Source organism: Aquarana catesbeiana, linkage group LG01, assembly GCF_042186555.1.
Source record: "Aquarana catesbeiana isolate 2022-GZ linkage group LG01, ASM4218655v1, whole genome shotgun sequence".
Taxonomy (NCBI): Eukaryota; Metazoa; Chordata; class Amphibia; order Anura; family Ranidae; genus Aquarana; species Aquarana catesbeiana.
The window spans coordinates 904366548-904385583 of NC_133324.1; the positions used below are offsets into that span (position 1 = coordinate 904366548).

At 44.1% G+C, this 19036-nt stretch overlaps 1 protein-coding gene across 1 annotated transcript in view; it reads left to right on the top strand.

Moving 5' to 3' along the window:
• Nucleotides 1-19036, top strand: part of LOC141119514 (histamine H2 receptor-like) — a 226095-nt gene that overhangs the window by 131782 nt on the left and 75277 nt on the right. The gene's annotated exons all lie outside the window — the stretch shown is intronic.

The window sequence follows — 19036 nt, forward strand, 5'->3', positions numbered from 1 at the left end:
TCTCCTAATGCCTGGGGGCCCCATAATCTTCTAATGCCTGGGGGCCCCATAATCTCCTAATGCCTGGGGGCCCCATAATCTCCTATTACCCGGGGGCCCCATAATCTTCTCCTATTGCCTGGGGGCCCCATAATCTCCTAATGCCTGGGGGCCCCATAATCTCCTAATGCCTGGGGGCCCCATAATCTCCTAATGCCTGGGGGCCCCATAATCTCCTATTACCCGGGGGCCCCATAATCTTCTCCTATTGCCTGGGGGCCCCATAATCTCCTAATGCCTGGGGGCCCCATAATCTCCTAATGCCTGGGGGCCCCATAATCTCCTATTGCCCGGGGGCCCCATAATCTTCTCCTATTGCCCAGGGGCCCCATAATCTCCTATTGCCCAGGGGGCCCCATAATCTCCTATTGCCCGGGGGCCCCATAATCTCCTATTGCCCAGGGGGCCCCATAATCTCCTATTGCCCGGGGGCCCCATGAGTTGTCAGCCCGCCCCTGAGTAGGTCCCCCTCTTGCTGCCAAAACAGCCCTGACCCATTCAGTACTAGACCTCTAAAGCTAAGCTGTAGTATGTGGCACCAAGCTGTCAGTAGCAGATTCTTTAAGTCCTGTAAGTTGCAAGGGGAGCCTCCATGGATCTGACTTGTTTTTCCAGCATATCCCACAGATGCTCGATGGATTGAGATCTGGAGAATTTGGAGGTCAAGTTAACACTATGTGGTTGACTTACTAAAGGCAAATAGAATTTGCAGTTGCAACAGAGCTTAGTAAATAAAGTAAAGCTTCACTTTATAAAGAGTACCCATTCACGTGCAAGCATTTTTGCTTGCACATGATTGGATGATGGAAGTCAGCAGAGCTTCTGCTCATTTACTAAGCTTTGGCGCAACTGCACTTTGCAAAGTACACAGTCATTTTGCCTTCAGTAAATCAATCCCTAATGCCGTGTACACACGAGCAGACTTTCGACGGACTGAACTCCGAAGGACTTTTTGACAGACTTTCGATGGAGTTCCGACGGAGTTCAGACGCAACGGACTTGCCTACACATGATCACACCAAAGTCCGACTGATTCGAACGTGATGACGTACGAATCAGAATAAGGAAGTTCATAGCCAGTAGCCAATAGGTGCCCTTGCGTCGTTGTTTGACCGTTGGACTAGCATACCGACTAACGGATTTTTTGACCGGACTCGAGTCTGTCGGAAAGATTTGAAACATGTTCTATTTCTAAAGTCCGTCTGATTTTTCGACAGCAAAGCTCCGATGAAGCCCACACACGATCGAATTGTCCAGCGGATTCGTTCCGTCGGACCTTTGATGTATGGCAGGGTGCATTATCCTGCTGAAAGAGGCAACTGCCATCAGGGAATACCTTCTCAATGAAAGGGTGTGTTTGGTCAGCAACATTGTTCAGGTAGGTGGTACATGTCAGAGTAACATCCACATGAATGGCAAGACCCAAGGTTTCCCAGAAGAACATTGCCCAAAGCATCACACTGCCTCCACCAGCTTGCATGTTTTCCCATACTGCATCCTGGTGCCATCTTTTCCCCAGGTAAATGATGCACACACACCCGGCCATCCACATAATCTAAAAGAAAATTCAACAGAGAAGGCCACCTTCATTTGCTTCTTGGTCCAGGACTGATGCTCACGTGCCTGTTGTAAGTGTTTTTGGCTGTGGACACGGGTCAGCATAGGCACCATGACTGATCAGTAGCTACACCGAACCATATATAAACTGTGATGCCCATTGTTTTTTCTGCTTTCAAAACATCAACTTGAGATACAACATATTCACTGACTGCCTAATATACTGTACCCCACTGATTTTTAGATGTAATTGTAACAAGAAAATCAATTTTATTTACCTAATCTCTCAATGGTCATAAAGTTATGGGTGATAAAATATGATCAAAGAGCTAACACTTGTCTAAGCCTACATTAAATAAGAACTTTAAACCAGCAACTGTTAATATAAGCACTTTGGTCAGGAGTATGTAATGTACAGCGGTAAGCACTTTGTGATGTACAATGACAATGTCATTGTGTCCCTTATGCTGTAGATAAGCAGGCAGAAAAGATGGCTGATGTTGATGGTTGATTTGAAGAAAAATGTCTGGTGTCAGTAATGCAGTGTTGGTGGTCAGGGGAGGAAACATACCCGGTATTGGTAGTCAGTGGTAAGAAAAAAAAAGCTCAGCGTTGGTGGTCAATGGGAGAAAAAAATGTTCCAAAGGGGGAAGCAGGGGGCATGGGAGCTCAGTAAGGGTAAATGGGGACACTAGTACTCTATGGAGAGAGAAGTTGGCACGAGTCCTCGAAAAGGAGAAGATAGGTACTGTTGCCTTGTGGAAGAGGGGTGATAGCAATAGTGCTCTGCAGAGGGAGAGGTGCTGATGCTTTGTGGAGGAATATGTGGGGTCTCGCCTCACACCTGTTCCACCACTGCACCCCCTGCACCTGTGTTAAACCATTGTACCGCTAGCATATACAGTATGTTAAACTACTGCACCCCCTGCACTTGTGTCAACCCTCTACACCCCCTGCACTTGTGTTAACCACTGCACCCCCTGCACTTGAGTTAACCACTTCACCCTCTGCACTTGTGTCAACCACTGCACCCCCTGCACTTGTGTTAACAACTGCACCCCCTGTGTCAACCACTGCACCCCCTGTACTTGTGTCAACCACTGCACCCCCTGCCCCTGTGTTAAACCATTGCACCCCCAGTATGTTGAACCACTGCATCCCCTGCACTTGTATCAACCACTGCACCCCCTGCACTTTTGTCAGCCAATGCACCCCCTGCACTTTTGTCAGCCACTGCACCCCCTGCACTTTTGTCAGGCACTGCACCTCCTGCACTTGTGTTAACCACTGCACCCCCTGCACTTGTGTCAACCACTGCACCCCCTGTAATTGTGTTAACAACTGCACCCCCTGCACTTGTGTCAACCACTTAACCCTCTGCACTTGTGTTAACCACTGCACCCCCTGCACTTGTGTCAACAACTGCACCCCCTGCACTTGTTTCAACCACTGCACCCCCTGCACTTGTGTCAACCACTGCACCCCCAGCACTAGTGTTAACAACTGCACCCCCTGTTCCTGTGCCAACCACTGCACCCCCTGCACTTGTGTCAACCACTGCACCCCCTGCACTTGTGTCAACCACTGCACCCCCTGCACTTGTGTTAACAACTGCACCCCCTGCCCCTGTGTTAAACCATTGTACCCCCAGCATATACAGTATGTTAAACCACTGCACCCCCTGCACTTGTGTCAACCACTGCACCCCCTGCACTTGTGTCAACCACTGCACCCCCTGCACTTGTGTCAATTACTGCACCCCCTGCACTTGTGTAAATCACTGCACCCCCTGCACCTGTGTTAAACCATTGTACCCCCAGCATGCACCTGTGTTAAACCATTGTGCCCCCAGCATATACAGTATGTTAAACCACTGCACACCCCGGAACTTGTGTCAACCACTGCACCCCCTGCGCTTGTGTCAGCCACTACATCCCTGCACTTGTGTCAACCACTGAACCTCCTGCAATTGTGTTAAACCACTGGACCCCCTGCACATATGTTAAACCACTGCACCCCCTGCACTTGTGTCAAACCACTGGACCCCCTGCACATATGTTAAACCACTGCACCCCCTGCACATGTGTAAATCACTCTACCCCCAGCATATGTGTGCCACCACTGTAACCCAACCATACACACCTTTATCACTATTACCAAAGCATCCCTGCACACCTTTTCCAAAACCTCTGTCACCACTGTAAGCTGCCTACACACTGTTGCTTGCCACAATGTGCCTGCAAGAGCACATGCAGTTGCCGGTGGTCCTGAAGGTGTAGAGCCAAATGACAAGGCTGCTGGCCAGGGTTCCAAAGAAATTGCATTGTATGGAGGAGCCACAGGTGCGGCATACAGCTGCCCATAGAAACCAACAGATATATGCAGCTGTGTGCAGAAATACGCTGGTACTTGCATAAACACATGCATGTCCCTGGGCGCAGAGGGATTGATTTACTTTAAGCTTTGACAAAAAAAAAAATGGAAGCTGACTGATTTCTCTCTCCAGTTTTAGTAAATCAACCTCAGACAGTCAGTGTCCTGGGCAGGATGACTGTAGAAATGCATGTGTTATGCAAGTACCAGCTTACACCCAAATACAGCCATTGATTTATTTGGGCAGCTTGTCTGCGGCACCCATAGTTGACATAGCTTACAATCTAACAGGAAGGGTGAATTATACAAAAGCTAAAAAAAAGTGTGAGGGATAAGCTGATGGAGAAAGTAAAGGTTCTGTTTTCATCAGGGTAGGCATCCATAAAGAGATGGATTTTTATATTATATAAAAACTGCTTTTCACATATTAAAATGCAGGCGAGCTCCTTTTCACATGAAATGTATGCTTCCAGGGCTAATGACACTGCAGGCCTAGTGAGACAATGGCTAGACAATGGAAAAGGGTCTATAAATGCCTTATGTTTCATCTCTTCATTTTCAGGCACATCACCATTATACAGTCCCCTATAATAAGGAAAGTGCTTTCTGCCTTATATTTTATTCTCCAGGGACTCATCTGATAAAACGGGATCATTATACAAGGTTACAGGTAATAGGACTGACCCTCTCCTTGCTGCAATTCAGATTAATGATGGGTAATAGAGGGCCACTGGGTCACTTCAATGAAATGACATCAAACATTCACTAATTCATTGAGATCTTTCCCAGTATAGAAGCTCCAGTATCACTCAATATACGCTGCTTTCATTAAGGACACACAGGTTTGAAAGAAAGCTCACAAAGAACAACCACTGTGACATCACATGACTTTTAAAGTGTATGTATATTTAATTTTCTTTTTTCTTTTTTATAAATCTTTTTATTTGGTGTATAAAAGCGTACAAAAAAGTACAATAACACAAAAATGTACATGACACAGTCTCATGCAGTAGACCCACGCAGGGGTTCCACAGAGGCACAGATGTATAATGATCAAAATTAAACAACCTAAGAACTGTGACAATGTAAAAACTAATAAAGAATGTGACTCGTGTTCAGTAGGGAGATACAGTGTGTCATCTCACGGCCCAGTGCAGCCCACAGGCTGACTGAGGGGGGTAATGAAGGGTACCTGACAGGCTCTTTAAATAACTGTTGCAGTGGAAGGGTCTACCAACCACTTTGTCATATTTTTTTGGCAACCTCTATGTAGATACGTATCTTTATAGATGAGCAAGACATTTTTGACCTGCTGTTTCTGAGCTCTAGCCCTAACCCTATTCATAACCCTAACCCTAGCCTAACCCTAACCCTAGCCATCATTGCCACAGGAAAAGGAATTGTGGCACACCATGTATGTTATCATTGGTCAAAGCCAAATTTGCAACAAAGTCGCAAGCATCCAAAGTCACATCAAAATCGCAAAGTCCCATCAAGTTGCACTGTAAATTTGCAATGGAAATCGCACGATTTTGAAGTCACACAAGTAAGAATAGAGTCTAATGTTATGGATTTCGTCCCATTTTCTATCCCATTGACAATGGTGAACAAACATGGCAAATCCCCCTGGTGAGGACACAAACAGCAATAAAAACAAACCTTTTTAGCTCTATCCATGCCCCCCACCTCCCCCCACCCCACATTGAGGGAGATTTACCTTCATTTCTTGCCACAGAGACACAACAAAAAGTAACTATTTAAATCTCTCCAGATTAAAGGAGAAGTATAACCAAAGCTATTCTATCCTGTAGGTCACAGGGGTGCAGTTTGTTCTGTACTCCTGTGACCCATTTTCAACCGACAGGGGGCTAAAGTTCGCTGTCGACTGACATCACAGAGCTGGTCCAGGCTCAGGAAAGATCCTGACCATATGGTCAGGATCCAACCAGATGCCTGGACTGGCACCTGGCTCAATCTCTTGGCAATCTGCTAAGAGCCTGATCCAGCCCCTCCTGTTCCCTCCACAGCCCAGCGCTCCAGTAAGCTGGAGGGGCAGAGCAGAGAGCAGTGACTGAAAGTCACAGCTCTCTGCTCAGAGTGGAGGAAGAGAACTGAACAATCAGCGGTGTTTGATTGCTTAGTTCTTACTGCAGAGCAGGCGAGGGACTTTCCTTTTCAGGCAGCTGTCCATTGAACAGGTGTCTTTACTGGAAGATCTCATCTTTATTCCTCATCCTTTGTAAAACTTTAGAGTTCCCTTACCTCCTGCTTTGGGGATAACTAACATTTTGGATTTCTCATCACTTTTCTCAATGACAATGGTCACCAGGGACACAGAGGGGAAAAAAACTTGACCAAGGTGGCATCCCTATTTGACCCAACCCAAAGGTAGATTTTTCTTTTTTTTTTCAGGAGTATCATGTTAAAGCGGTAATAAACCCAAAAGCAAACATTTATTAGATTGCAGCTTACCAATGTGATGTGGTGGCTGCACTTTTTTTTTTTTAGGCTTCCCTTTCTTTATTTTCACCTGGTGATCTGCCAAAGTCTGCGGGATTCCCCCTTACAGTGCAAGGGAAAGGGGGACCCTGATGTAAATGAGAACTCTGATGTAAAGGGGAATGCTGTGGACCAGAGACCATCTTACATCAGAGTTTCTCTTTACACCAGAGTTCACATCATTTTCCCCTTACATAATGGTTTGCATTGTCCCCCTTTACATCAGGGTCCACAGAGATCCCTCTTGCACTGTAAAGGAGTATCCTGCAGACTCTGATGTAAGAGGGAACTCTGTGGACTCTTGGTTAAGGGGGGCCCTGGTGACCAGAGACCCCCTTACAACAGAGTTACCCTATACATCACGATTTGCAATGTTCACCTTTACATCAGGGTCAACAGTGTTCCCCTGTAAGACAGAACCCTGTGAACTCTGGTGTGAATGGTAACTCTATTGACTCTGATGTAAGAGAGAACTCTGTGGACTCCAATGTAAGGGAGAACTTTGTGGACCATGATGATGTAAAGGGGAGCTCTGTGGACTCTTGTGTAAGGGGGGGGGCTCTGGAGACCAGAAACCCCCTTATATAAAAGTTTCCCCCTTACACCAGTGTCTGCAGCATTCCCTTTTACATCATAATCATCAGAGTTTTCCTTTACATTAAAGTCCACAGTGTTCCCTTTTACATGAGGGTCTGCAGAATTCATCCTTGCACTGTAAAGAGGGACCCTGCAAACTCTAATGCAATTGTCAGGTCACCTGAGGCCAGGTGACAGATGCACACCATTGGAGTCAGGAGTGCACCACTAAGGTAGTGGACCCTACGGTTCACTGCTGCAGATTGAGCTCTGGGTGGTTCAGGAAAGCAGGTCCACTGGAGCACCAACACGGATCCCACTGGGAGCTAGAGTAAAAGATTCCCCAGGGCTCCAGGTCAGGGCCCCTATGGTCTTCCAGCTCACGGTCACGGTAGGCTACTGGAGGGTAGAGAGGAAGCAGCAGTCCAGGACAACAAGGGATAGTCAGGAGATAAGCCAAAGGTCGGTGCAACTAGCAAACGAGGATTAGACAAAGAACGCGCCAAAGGTCAGGGTAACAAGCAGGCAGGGATAGCCAAAGAACAAGCCAAGATTGTTGAACAGAAACAGACGTAAAGCACACGGCAAGAAACACACAGGAAGCCAAACACACAATATTGATCAGCAGGGCTTGGCTTGCAGTGCACAGGTTAAAATAGTGTTCCTAGTTAGAGGTTGGGGTGGAGCCATGCTTGAGGGAAGATTACTTAAGCATACATGTGAACAACGACTGACCTCTAAGCTGAACACAACAGAAAGGTGAGCAAACAGATATGAACACTACTGCAGAGTCATGACAGTAATGGGGAACTCTGTGCTGCATTATATTAACCATAGCTTCATGTAAAAGGAGAAATATATTTTTTGCTTTTTATTACACCTTAAGCACGTTGCTACTTGTACTAGCTACATGTTTGTAGTTTAAATATTGATATTTACACTAAAAATGGTCATTTTGGCAAACTTTTTTAACTCTAAGTAAAAATGTGGCTCTGTCAGTAAATTTTTTTTGTGTCATGTCAGTAAATTTCACTTCGGGGAGGCTGGCAACCCTGTACAGGAGGTATGTTACTGGCCAGATAACCAGGTAAAAGCAGAGACAAAAATAAAGCTAATACAGCCATCACCTCTAACGATTGGTAAGCTGCAATGTATTACATTTTTGGTTTTGGGGTTAATACCCCTTCAAGCTGCATTTCAGAAGCAGAAAGAAAAATGAACTTCTTCCGCGGTAAGTGTGCATAACAGGTCACATGACAATACCTCTTTACAACTTTACACTTCAACAGGTAACCAAGTGTAGCACGACCCCCTTGGGGACTGCTTGGATTTACCTGCTCATCTGTATCACCATGACCCTGTAAACATTCCATCCTACCTGACACTCTGGGTTCCATCATGTTTGCATCACTTTGAAGTAATAAGTCAAACAAATCAGTGCATTTGTATTTTATTAACGTTTACTGGAGTACTTTAAAGAAGATCTTGTTACACAGAGGAGGTAGTCAATCCACTGAGCTTTGGATAACAGTCCTAGCTCAGCAGAAAATTTCCTCTAAAATAATACAAGTTAAGGAAATTTGGCAATAACAAAATATTATATACATGTATGTAAAATGGAGTACCACTTGAACATGACCTGAAAGGATAAGCAAAAGTTAAGTATTAATTCTGGCAATACTTCTAAAGGGAAACCCAGGCTGGCCTATTTAACCTTCAATCCTAATGAAAGATCAAATAAAACAAGACTGGTATGAGGGCCCTTTAGGCAGTAATGACAGCAATGTCCCAGTTGCAGGCCTGATGGTTTTCACCAGCAGCTCATTAATTTTATCCAATAAGGTGCAGTAACAAGGCAATGATATTTCTTGGAATGGTTGAGGCTAAAGGTGTCTATGTACAGTGCTCAAAGAGAAGTGCAGTAAAGTGTTCCCAAAGTAAAGCTGTCTGTACACAGTGTCCCAGTGAAGCAACAAAGAAAGGTTTGCAAAGGTGGGCAATGGCCCTCTCACCGACCAGACCGATTCAAAGCCTTCTGGATAGCGGCTCTCGGAGAGACATACTTGCAGCGAATCCGCCTGATGCGAAGCATTAAGCGTGGGCTTTCGAAGCTCCTTTTCAGAAGTGACTATACTTTGTCCTTTGGGTACTATCATTAAAATTGACAGAAGTTGTTCCAAAACTCATTTGTGAATAATTCATTTTTTAACATGTTTGATTTCTTGTATATTGGTCTTTTAGTTGATAAGGACAAGGGCCTCTTTCCCACAACCATGGCCCGGTGGTTGTGGGGGTCTGAGGGTGGGGACTTATCATAATCTCTTTAAAAATAAGGAGGCCCACAAATAACGCTCCCTATGTGAATAGTACATGTTACATACTACCCCTACTCAGTCACAAAAAGAATGTAAAAACAAACACAGATAGCTTTTGACAAGTTCTTTATATATTAAAAAAAAAGTCCTATGATGTATATTCATGTCAATCACAGTGTCCATCAAAGCAGATCCATGCCAATCATGATGAATGACGCCTGTTGACGAGCCAAAAGGACTGCATTGTACAGGGGACAAACAAATAGTGAAAAATAATTTAGGATACTTTTTTTTAAGGAAGTCTATACATCAGACCAAAAAGAGGAACATTTGAGAAGGGCAGTCATTCTAAAACAGGGACAAATGAAGGACAGTCATTCTAAATCAGGGACAGTTGGGATTTATGCAATGTTGAATATTGTATCCAGATGGATTTTCAGACAGCAATCAGTTATTTTTATCTTAATCCCAGTTTCTCTGATTAATATTTTTATCCCTTCGAAGGTTTCGAAGGTTTCAGCTGAAGATACAGTGCAGTGATTAGATGTATTTTTTTTTTCTTTATAAAGCAACACATCCCCCATATGATGAAAGTATTTCACACATCTGAAGTGTGCCTCCCGCCGTGGCGGGGATGGAAGTCTGAGACAAGTAGCAGCTGATGAGATTCCTCCAGTTATCTCGACATGATCAGGATGAGGGATGGTAAAGGTTTAAATGACTCCCTTTCATCCTTCGGTGTCTACTCTTAAGGGGTTGCTGGCCTTCGCTACGTGCTCCATTGAAGATTCAACTCATATACCGTATATATTGAGAAAGAAAGTAGCTTTTGGAGCTCCTGTAATTCAGACATAAACTTACACCTGAAAACATTTATAAAGCCTCAGTGATGCCTTGTCTGCAGCTTGTGGGTAGGGTTACTACCCCTGCCAGGGTTTTATTACTGTCTCTGTCACAGCTACGGAGGTGTACTCTCCATATCTGACCGTAGTCACAGAACAGAAAAGTCATGGGAAATGCAAAACAGCTGTCAGTGGAAAAGGCGATGATATCTTCTAATCCGGACACTTGTTCTGGGGACAACTGTCTTAGAGGGGTTTCCTCCCATTTCTTTTCGTGGTCTTTTCGTTTGTAGCATCCTCCTAGTTAGAGTAGTCTGCTATGCAAATTTAGTTTAGCTCCTCTGTAAGCAGTGGCGCAGGGAGTTGAGTATTTAGGGTTGCTCAGTGTTTCATAGGCTGCTGCTCTGTTATGTCCCCTGTCTTCATGAGGATTCTAGAACATAATGAGAGAAAAGGACAGAGTCTGCAGCCTGAATATTTATAGGACTCCAGGCAGTCCCTGGGGAGGTGTGCCCAGATGGTGGTGAGAGAGGCCTGAGCAGTAAGTAGGGGCAGAGAGTTCCTGGGATCCAGTTCTGCAGAAGGAGACCCCTCCGATGCCTGACGAAGGGCTCCTATGTAGCTTCAAAACATTGCTGGTTTACACTGTGATGTGATCATTTAATAAAACGTTTGGACATTTTTTCAGAGATCCTTGGTGTGCTGGTGACATATCTTTTGTTCTATGTCATTCTTGGGCTCCAGCCCATGGTCACTTCAGCACCCACTTACATTGCAGCCATTTTCAGGAACGTGTGATTGGGAATATTTCTTTCAGGACACACACAAAAACCCTTACAGGTGATCTAACTAATACATTCTCTAATCAAATTGAAAAAAAAAATATAGTTGTAGAACCTTCCTACAGAGGTGCTAGGATTGGATAGATAGATTTAGTGTGGTTCACTGTGCTTTGGGTAGCTGTGTTTTTGATAGGTAAACTTAATTGCCTTACTGTAGTCAGTGAGGCTGTAATCAGTTTGGTAAGGTAAATGTAGCTGCTCTCTGTAATCAGTGCAGCTACATAATGTTAGTCAGGTCTGCTCAGTATGCTGACCTGTTGCTAGCCTGATAGCTCCCTCAGTCTCCAGGGAGCTTGAGAAGCTTCTGGATCATAGTTGTGGAGTTATGCAGAAGACAGCATGAATATTGATACAGCCCTGGCCAATCCCAGGGAGACAGGCTCTGATGGCATGCTTGAAGACTGTATATATTCTTGAAGCACACTGGGCTCAGGGTATTTTCCTTGAGAGTATTAGTCCAGCCTAGAGGGCATGCTGCCCTTCCAGGCAATGCTGCTATGTCTGGTGTTGAAAGGCCTCAGTTGGTCGACCTAAGAGCCTGGGGTTCCTGAGCCCCTGGAGCCAGAAAGGAAGCTGACTGAGGGGGCTGTCTGCTGAAGATCTAGTCTAGTATCACTGGAGTAAGGTGTCACTTGGAAATTGGAAGGAGACAACCAGCTGTCCTTGGGCCTTGTGTAAGTACAGATGCTTTTGAGAGATCTTGGTGACCTTTGTGCTCTTGCCACCCCTCTAGTGTTAGAGAAAGTTAGCTGTGGGTCTGGTTAAAACAGTCACCAGCTAGTGTCCTGAAGAGCTTTGTCCAACTAATCTTCTATTTATAGGGACTCTGCTCTTATGGCTCTAAGTAGTTTTTTACTACTACTACTACTAGTACAACTTTAAAGCTGGACTCTACTGTTTGCTACAAGCACAGACTTTTATATAGCTTGTCCTGGAAGAATACCTAGGTCCTCAAGCTGCACATAGTTCTCCAAGTTCTCCAAAAATAAAAACAACAAAAACAACACCCTTGGACTGGTCATTGCAGAAACATGTGAATTAGCCTGTGTGCCTGGCTGCTGGTTCACACCCATAGGGAAAACCTGAACATTATTCCTTTGGCTCCTATGGGAGCAGTGCTACACGGTTATACCTGTAGCCCGGTGCTTAACTGGTAAAAACAGAGCAGCTGCAGTCTCACTTTGTCTGCTGCTATTTGTGTGTGTGTGCGCATTTACTCACCAAGGACTTCTACACTACACAGACATAACAGAGACTCTTGTTGTGGAATTATTATAGGGGTGCCTTGGGGACAAGAGACTCTGAGGAAGAATGTGAAGGATTGTGGGGAGTATAGTTTGCTGAAGAGACTGAGCGATCACTATTGGTTTACTGGAAACTACAATTCGCAAGTGAGGGACATTAAAGGGGAGGAATTGAAGTAGTTTTCAAGGGCGAAGGGAAGAAGGGGAAGAAGAGGCTCTTTTTGTACAGAGGCTAGGGCCGATACATAGATCGTAACCCACCTGCATGCAGTGAGGATGATGAGTGGGCAATCCCTATGTGGGAGCAGTGGAGGTGAAGGGGATGCTATTTGGGAGCCTTAGAATTCAACCTGGGCTGTGGGGAGTCTGCCATACAGTAAAGGACCATTCACTGAGGACACCACCAGAGGAAGCAAGGGAAGCCTTTTTGCCTGGCCCTTGGATGGAAAGACTCTGCATAGACACACTCCTAAACCTTGTGGACAGCCTTTCCAGAAGAGTTGAAGCTGTTATAGCTGCAAAGGGTGGGTCAGCTCAATATTGAACTCTACAGACTGTAACGCTATTAAAGTTCATGTGTGTGTGAAGGCAGGTGTCCCAATACTTTTGGTCATATGGTGTATGCACAGCACCGTGCTGCCTCCTCCCACCAGCCATTATCTGCCCACATTGCATTGAAAATCATAGAGGTCCAGTGAGGACATCACTGGAACCAAAATTAGGGTTTGTAGTGAAAATAGAAAGATATTTTTTTTTAAATGATATTAGCTTCATAATGGAGACAAGGAAGAAGCAGTACTGTATATGTGTGAATTTTGTTATGCGTTACACTCAGTTTTATTACAAAGTGGGGTGAGATTCAAAGCAAGAGTCTCAAGTAGTTTTATTGAGGAATATTCGCCACACTTCTGTTAACTTAAAAAAAATTCTGATGGTCAGGGGTGTATGTAGACATACATTCTGCCCTAGGCATTCTGGAATGGTAAAGCACAAAGACAGAGCTCACAACAGGGAACACAACTCATAGATAAAGGGTGGAGTCCTTTACTGGGTGCTCTGGCTCAAATGGCCTCCAGCCATTGAAAACGCAGCTCCAAGAGAGATGAAGCCGGCTACTCCAGAAAACTCCATGAAAATCTTTATTTACTACATGAAGGCCAAGATAAAAACTGACGCGTTTTGGCATACAGCCTTTGTTCACTAGAGGTTTTTAATCTTGACCTTCACATAGCAAATAAAGTTTTTAATGGGATTCCGGAGTTGACGGCTACATGTTTCTTGATTCTGGAATGGTGATGACATTTTGGTACAAACTCTGCCCCGTTGTATCGTGATTATTTCAGAAAAAAGTTAAAGTAAAGATATGCTATCAGAGGCAGTATGCAGTCTGCTTCATATGTACAGTTAATTGTACTGACCAGCATAGAGAATACTAAGAGAAGAGTTCATGTTTCATAGGCTATAGAGAGTCTTCTACAAAAATCCTCAAACCGGCCACAGACGATTCAAATGTCAGCCGGTTTAGCAGGAAAATTGCAGGATTCGAACCGTGTATGGGCAGGCTGAATGTACCAAGTTGAACGATTGATCAACTTGGGTACAACCAGCCTGCCGGATTCACTTGCGATTATTGCTAGCGGCTGCTATAGCTCTGTGTTGATGGTGGAATGGTGTGCGAATTTCTTTACTGTAACCCCTGGTTGCAGGAAAGACATTTGCACCATGTATGGCCTGCCTTAGCCTTTTATAACCCCCTGCAAAGTGGCACAGCACTCAGACTTAACCACTTCAGCCCCGGAAGGATTTGCCCCCTTAATGACCAGGCCATTTTTTGCGATACGGCACTGCGTTGTTTAAACTGACAATTGTGCGGTCGTGCGATGTTGTACCCAAACAAAATTGATGTCCTTTTTTCCCCACAAATAGAGCTTTTTTTTTGGTGGTATTTGATCACCTCTGTGCTGTTTAATTTTTGCGCTAAAAAACAAAAAAAGAGCGACAATTTAAAAAAAAAAAAAAACAATATTTTTTTACTTTTTGCTATAATAAATAGCCCCCCAAAAAATGTATACATCAGTTTAGGCCAATATGTATTCTTCTACATATTATTGGTAAAACAAATCACAATAAGCGTATATAGATTGGTTTGCGCAATAGTTGTAGCGTCTACAAAGTAGGGGATAGATTTATGGCATTTTATTAGTATTTTTTTTACTAGTAATGGCGGCGATCTGAGATTTTTAGCAGGACTGCGACATTGCAGGGGACAGATCGAACACTTTGACACTTTTTTTTAGGACCATTGACATTTATACAGCGGTCAGTGCTATAAAAATGCACTGATTACTGTGTAAATGTCATTGGCAGGGAAGGGGGTCAACACTAGGGGGCAATCAAAGGGTTAAATGTGTTCCCTCGTGTGTGTTTCTAACTGTGGGGGCAGTGTACTGACTGGAGGAGGAGAGAGATCGCTGTCCCTAATTACTAGGAACAGCAGATCTTTATCTCCTCTCCTGTCAGAATGGGGATTTGTGTGTTTACATACACAGATCCCCGTTCTGTCTCTCGCACCCGGCGGGTGGCCGGCGGGTGGACCTGCCTGCCACTTACAGCGGGTTCGCGCGCGCCTGCTATGGCTCTTGAAGGAGCCGACGTACAGGTACGGCGATTAATGCAGGGGAGCCAACCTGCCGCTGTAAATGTACGTGAGGCGGTCGGGAAGTGGTTAATAAAAAAAATGATATAGCATATACAATTTCGGCACAAGTCATATTGTAATTAAAAGGTATTAAAAATGACCTTTCTTTTGAATCTGCAACTCTGTAATTTTCAGTAAAATGCAATGCAATGTGGCAACCTGGAGGTGTTCTGTACACAGATGGTGTACAGAACATCTCCTAAATATGTAATTTTCTGTTTGTGAGATTGGCGTACTGATTTTCCCGGAAGTCTGCACTAAGAACATAGTCAGATTTTAGGCATCCTCTGCAACAAAAATGTCATTTTTGGTAGGATACTCCCAAAGGGAAAGCAGATCTAAAGGGATACACACACTGCAATCGCAGAAAAAAAGCCGATGACGTAGGCTCTTTACCATGGGATCAGCTGTGTCCAATCACAACCGATCACATGTAAACAAATGCCGGTTATAGGCACTTCCGTTCCTCATTGCTGGGAGTGTCTGTGGAATGTAAAGACAATAACAGGCTTTCCTGTGGTGACAGGGGCATTTGCAGTGATAATCAGGGCACTAATTATCAGTGCAGCCCCATCAGTGCCCATAAGTGCAGCATATCAGTGCCCATCATTGCCACCTATCAATGCCGCCTTATCAGTACAGCCTCATCAGTGCCTCTTCATCAGTGCCCATCAGTGCAGCTTATCAGTGCCCATTAGTGGAGCCTCATCAGTGCATCCTCTTCACTGCCCATTAGTGCAGCTTCATGAGTGCCCATCATTGCAGCATCATCAGTGCCTATCAGTGCCCATCAGTGCAGGCTATCAGTGCCCATCAGTGCAGCTTATCAGTGCCCATTAGTGGAGCCTCATCAGTGCAGCCTCATCAGTGCCCATCAGTGCATCCTCTTCACTGTCCATTAGTGCAGCTTCATGAGTGCCCATCATTGCATCATCATCAGTGCCCATCAGTGCAGGCTATCAGTGCAGCCTCATCTGCGCATATCAATGAAGAAGAAAACATATTTGCACAATTTTGCAACAGAAACGAAGAAAAAGGTTTTTCAAATTTTTCGGTCTTTTTTAATTTGTTTAGCAAAAAATAAAAACCCAGTGGTGATTAAATATCACCAAAATAAAGCTATATCTGTCGCAAAAAAAAATTATAAAAATGTCATATGGGTACAGTGTTGTATGACCGTGCAATTGTCGTTCAAAGTGCGAGAGCGCTGAAAGCTGAAAATTGGCCTGGGCAGGAAGGGGGTGAGAGTGCCCTGTATTGAAGTAGTCAATGAGGGAAGGACAACATAAGCAGTCAATCAGGCTTTACTACAGTGCACATGTCAACTAGGTAAGAGGGCAGAAAGATGACTTCTCCAGTGTACCGCTTATTCTGCATTGCCCAGTAAGCAAATGGGGTGTGCCCAGAATCCTATTGTAGCTACACTGGAGGTCCCAGACCTGTATGTGCTGTCTAGCAGGGGTATTTGGATCACAAGTCTAATGACATATCCTTCCCATATGAATGGCAATTGTGGTTTTTAGCTGTAAGGCTGGCGTTCGGCTGTAACCCCCCCCCCCACACACACACACCCCGGGTGCCACTAACACCACTCCCTCTTCCAGCACTACTAATTAGCATTTTGCTAGAATCTTTGCCCACTAATCAGTGATTCAGAGCCAGCTGGCTTGTCTAATAAAGGTGGGCTGTGCTGGTGTCATCATCCCATGTGGACAAGCAAGTGCTGGCTGAATGCAGGAATGCATTATAATCTGACATGTGTCCATTCTGAAATTATGATCTGAAATATTTTATACACCCATTGGACTCCTATTTTTTTAATGCTAAGAATCCAAAGCTGCAAGGCCCTTTCAATACACATTCTTATTATTATTACAATTATCCCCTTGCAAACAAATTAAAACCTTTTTTCTGTGTTGTGTACCGTATATTAGACTTGCACATTCTGACACTCAGCAGTTCAATGATTAATGACTTTATAGTCAATTATAGGACATTACTGAATGGCATATTTCTAAAATATATCTAAATAGCATTTTTAATAACTGCATTTTTAAAATTGAACCAAAATTCCCTAGAGCTGCAAGGCCATAGAGCTAAGCACCAGTAACTGTTGCCTCCCAAGCTTCTATGCCGTCACGATATGCTGTGTATTTGCTTGCATAGTATGCAATTCTTCACTTTACCACTACTGATTCAAAGATACCATCTTTTACTGGGAATTTAAAAATAGAATAAAGAGAATAATAAATATATAGAAAATAACATCTAAAGAGTTGTTTAAAAGAAAATCATGTAACAGTTTTCGGCTAAGTTTGGAGTTGCGGGTGGGGGGTAAAGAGTAAAAACGCATACTTTATCCATATTTTTAACTCTTTCCAACCGCTCCTCCTTTAGCTGCAACAGGCAGCTCAAGCAATGTGTTCATAAGCTGCCTGTTGCAATGCTCCTTGCCTGCGGAAAATCTACCCAACATATAGAGATTGGTGGGCAGCAAGCCCACCATAGGCAACACATTTAGGTGAATGGGGAAGCACCACAAATGCATTGAAAACACGTGCAATACAGGCAGTTGCAGTGTTTGTAGGCTCTAAAGCGTGTTGTGCTGATCACTGTTCTTGCTGGAAAGAAAACTGTACCTGATGATTGTGCAAGGATCTCCCTGTTTCTGCTTCATTCATCAGATCTGAGCCTCCAACACATCTCTTGCTGCTGCTATAATATTCTCTTACCAGTCATCATAGGGGCAACTCTGACACGAGGAAGCAAAGTCCTGGCTCTACCAAGATGGCGACTGGACCGATTGTATAGAGAGAGAAATCCACTGTTTCTTCTCCTTATCTGCCCTTCCAGATGGTGTGTGTCAAAGTAACCACTGTGTGGCGTTTGGAGGGGACTACAGGCTAGCCTCTTGCCTGCTGACTATGGGCCCTGGCATTTGAAGGGCTCTATTCTTTTGGGAGGTGTATACCTAAGGGACCTTTGGAGAAGTTTTACTTTGGTTTCAAGCAGTGTTAATTTTGGCATCAAATTTGGATTTAGTTTTAGTTATAGTCTTTTGATTAAAATACTATTTTAGTTTTAGTCCCATTTTAGTCATCTGCAATGGTTTTGGTTTTAGTCGTATTTTATTCGACTAAAATCTCCAGTACATGTGGGCCTGAGTGTACTATAATTTGGTTTTTTCACATAAGGCTTGCTCACTGTGGTGCAAAACTTTGTTCTTTCCATCCAAAGTCTGCCAAAGAGACACCAGAATTTATCCAAAAAAATTTCTAATCTCATGCACTAAATTGTGGCTTCATCATACAGACTGGCTTGCAGGGAAAATCTATTAAAGGCCCCTTTCACACGTGTGCGACTAGTCCTGCCCCATGAGTATTGTTCATATCTGTGCGACTTCAAAGTAGCCCCTACACTACTTTGGTCCAACTTTGATGTAACCTCAAGATTACACATTCAGTGCTTGAAGTCGCGTGACTTTCAGGTTGTACAAGTGTGAAAGGGGCCTTAATGTCTTTATTTTTTCCATATATATATATATATATATATATATATTATATATATATATATATCTCAGTTTTGCTGCAGCAGGTTCTATACACGGTACAGAAGCGTCATTTTAGAGGCAGACTTAGGCTGGGTTCACAGCATTGCGAATTGGATGCAGGATGCAGGATATTTTGACCGGCTCTCTATGGAGTCGGCTCACAAATCTCCAAAGCAGGTCCGGTGCGTCTTTTGGTCCATTTCAGGACTGAATTCAGCCCAAAATTTGGACTGAAATCGGACCTGAAACTGTAAACCAGCACGCTCATATGTGAACCAAGCCTACCCCCCCGCAACTATATTATTTCACTTTAAGCATCAGTAAATCACTGCTCATTTAAGAATGATATTTTTTGCAAACTTTTTTTTTTATTGATACATGTCCCCCAGGGCAGTACCTGGACCCCTATAACCATTGTATGCCCAATTACTTGCACATAATCCTTCAAAATGTTTCCAATTCGGGTCCCATAGACTTCAGTTGGGTTTGTTGTTTGACTTG